Genomic DNA, 3,863 nt, shown 5'->3' on the forward strand with positions numbered 1-3,863 from the left:
GCATATTCTTTGTCTTTCACTGGCTTTGAGCTGCATTAGCACTTTTTCTAACACACTTTAAGGAGGATCTGAGAGGGTGGAATATAAAAAGCAGTATTTCTTTCAAAAATATTTTATATTGTTAAAACTTGTAAAAATAATTTATGAAGTTGTTTACTAACATACTAATATATACTAAATCTAGATGTACTCATTGATCTTGTGGCTTCAGCTTTAAAACTTAGTAGCACTTTGCGAGGCAGTCAGCATTCCTCTACCTTTGCTTCTGTTTGCAGTGGAAATTTTGTCATTTGCTTGCTATGAAATGTTACTCAAAAATACTTCTTAAAGATCCTCTAAAACATATATAGACTTGGTTCACCCTCACAGAGTTAGCATAGAGCCCAGTACTGGAACTCTGCTGCCTCTCACTTTGTAAAAGTTCACTGGCTACTGTGGTTTAAGTGAATCATTTGGATAGAGGCAATTAAGAGATTTGGGGAAGGGTTTACATAGTGGTTTGCAGACCCTAAAAGTGGGTTTTTTCATCCAGCGTATGTTAGGTGTCCGTATGCTTTTTTCATAAATAAGTCTCTTATGTGGGTGAGTATCATACCGTTTTTAATTGGCTTCCAAGAAAGAATTCTCTCACAAGCCTTTTTTTTTTTTTCTTTTTAAATGAGAAAATTGTTCAATAAAGTAAGAGGAGGAAAAAATCAAATTATTGTACTCTGCTGGGGAAGTTTTTGGTAAATGTGATCAATAGTAAGGGAGGACAACGTGACCTTAAAGTGTGTAATTATGGCACTTGAAGTATAACCTAGTTGTGTTGGGGGGGGGGGGGGGGAAAAAAAAACATTAAGCTGATAGTGTAGCTGCGGTGCTCAATAGGTCAGTGAAGCATTTTGTTTAATATGTACGGCCCCTTCTTGGGTGTCTGGCCACACATGCTCCCACTGAAAGTGTAAGGTGATCACTTCATTGAGTTGTAGCATAGCTATTTAACCTGATACAGCAAAGGCTGAGTAGGATTCTTGGATCAATATTGCGTAAATTAAAATAGATGACTGTAATTATCCTTTCTCTCAAAAAAAAAAATCTATTAATCTCTTAAACTAATTTGTCTAAGTAAGGGCTACGAGAATTTCTAATGAGCTGCCACTTAAGCTTTTAAAAATGCTACTTAATTTTTGAGTGAAACCATGTGACAGTCTTCATTTGCCTTTGATATGTTGCATAGCAGTCGAATAGCAGATTCCTGGGAAGGTAACTTCTGTAAAAGTCCTTTTACCTCATGTCTTCTGCCACCAAGAGAAGTGTTTTGGGGAGATGTATATTTGCCCACTCACAGAACAAGATTGTAAAAGAAACAAACAGCTTCCAATTACCATCTGTTTCTTGTTTATTAAAACTCATTTCAGTTACTAGGAATTTAACTTCTGGCTTTTCTGATGTGTTTTCTGGACCATTTAATGTGTAATTGGTAATGCTGACAGGTATTTATTTTGTTGCCCGCTTCCATCATGGGACTGGCTTGGACTCTGCGTGAGCTGGTTCTAAACCCAGCATCCATGAGGATGCTTGTACCCGTTTGTTTCTTGAGCTTGGTCTTGGCCACAGCTGAGTCTAATTAAAGAAATAATGTGTTTCACTTATAGCCACCTTTATTTATGACTCAAAAATATTTGACATGTCCACACACTTTGGGTCAGGGAAAACCATTCCCTGACAAAATTATCTGGTATTGCTACTTGAGTCCAGAATGGGAAGATGGAAGCATTTGCAGCCGATGCTGCAGGATACAGTTTATACTGTATTTAAAGCTTAGTGGAGCTTTTTTGAACCTACATAATTTTAAGAGTTATAAGCTCTCAAGGAAATTACTTGCCAGCTACCTTTTTGTCTTCTGGGTTTTTTGCCTTCCAGACAGACCTGTTTTTTGTTCCTGGTTTTCATGTATTTCAGTTTTCCTCCATGCAATAGAACTCTCTCTCTTGAGCTTTCATACTGACTTTTTGTCCAAATGCTAGAAGTTTTCAGAAGTATGCAGCCCAGCATCCACTTGAACAGTATAAGCTTTGTGGGCTGAAAGACTAATCTAAGCAGTTTGATATCTTTAATTCAGGGTTTCATAGAAAGTTGTGGAGCTAGCTGCCTCTGTCAGTAGTATCTCTAGGATTCTGTAACTGAAGTTCATGTCTTTTGGGTTCATCTCAGGCTTCTAACTCTCGTGAAACTCATTTGTCTTATTCTTCTTAGAAGAGAAAGAAAAATGTAGCTTTTAAGTTCAGGTTTGAAACCTCTGGAGTTACTTTACACTGTTGAATAGTTTTTGTTGTTCTCTGCTTTAGAAGGCACCTTTTTGCTTTTGAAATAGCACAGGTTCTCAAGTCATGTTACTTAAGCACACATAATCCTCCTGAAGCATGCAAGAATTTGGGGTAATGAATAGAATCCACTCTATTTATCAGTACTTTTCCTTTTCTAATGAACCTGTTTAAACAATGGCAAGCTAATATATAAAGGAGAGGTGCCCAAAGCTTTCCTTTCTCGTTCCTGTTGATGCTTGACATTATTGAGAAAAGTTAATTTTCATTATGCAGGAACATCTGCCTGCCTAAGTGTAGTTTAATATATTGCATTGTTTAGCGTAAGCATTGTGACTTTATACGTTACAATTTGGGAACTCTGGTGTAAAATCCAGACTATTCTGTAATTGTCCTTTTATGATATTTCTTCTGTTTAGATTTTTATTGACACAGACTGGACAGATCTGGTGTTCTAGATTTTGACAACGCCATGGAATTTAAGTGCACTTAAGTTGGACCTGCTGTCTTCGTAATCGTTGAAGTAGATAACTGTAGATAGTTTCAGAAATTATGGAGGTGACGGAAGTATTTAGCCTGAAACAGCCTATTATGATCACCGACCCTTCTGTAAAAGAGCTGTACTGTTTTAGACCCAGAGATGCAATTTGTGGCTTTGGAAGTTTAGACTTCTCATGGGGGCTATCAGTGGAGTCAATTGAAAATACAATTTTATGTCGTTGAAAATGATGCATTTTAATGACTTCTTTATTCAAAAGATATTAACTTGGGTGGTTTTCAGAGGGGAGGGATGGGGTGCACTGAAGTGCAGAAGCATAAATGGCAAATCATAGTATTAACACGTAGATTCCTTCTCAGAATCGTTGCTCAAAATGAACAACTTGCAATTTCGTAAAGGCAACACAAAAGCACTGTGATCGATTCCTTCAGTCCACAGGCTACATGGAACTACTGTGCACTTCGGTAGACACTGGTACACTGCCAGTTAATTATTGAACAGAGGTACTGCTTTGCCTAAACTGGTGTATGGACCTACTTGTGATGACCTGATATTGTACGCACATAACTAAGAATCCTTGCTTTCATTTGTCAAACTGCTTAAAATGTAGATAACTGGCCTTTTTGTCACCTAGCCTTTCATAGACTTTAAATTCACAGTCAGTCTGAATACATGCAAAACACTGTAGTTTTCCAGTTTGACTACATGAAGTTCAGATCTTTTTGTAGTTGTAATTTTCTTTAAATTCGTGATATTTTTTCTTGGTTTCTGTAACTCTACACCATTTTTGTTAGTTTAACTTTTATGTCGTGAGCAAACATAATTTCAGCAAGCAATCTGGGTTTTAAAATTCAAGTAAAAGGAAAATATTGTTACATTTACTAATATAACAATATTAATACAATATTTATAATAGTAATATAACAATATTATCATTAGCTGTTATTTCCTGTTTTAGCTCAGTCTAGATGATTTTGCTAGTAGGGTAGCAGTAGGTTAACTGATTGGGAGAAATTTGCACTTATGCTAAAAGAAAAAAACGTATATTTTTACGTAAT

The 3,863-nt window shown here is 36.3% G+C and overlaps 1 protein-coding gene across 1 annotated transcript in view; it reads left to right on the forward strand.

Annotated features, from left to right (window-relative positions):
* Positions 1-3,863, forward strand: part of PHF20L1 (PHD finger protein 20-like 1) — a 60,374-nt gene that overhangs the window by 29,259 nt on the left and 27,252 nt on the right. The gene's annotated exons all lie outside the window — the stretch shown is intronic.

This window comes from Pygoscelis adeliae, unplaced genomic scaffold (genome assembly GCF_000699105.1).
Source record: "Pygoscelis adeliae isolate BGI_AS28 unplaced genomic scaffold, ASM69910v1 Scaffold103, whole genome shotgun sequence".
In the NCBI taxonomy this organism is placed as follows: domain Eukaryota; kingdom Metazoa; phylum Chordata; class Aves; order Sphenisciformes; family Spheniscidae; genus Pygoscelis; species Pygoscelis adeliae.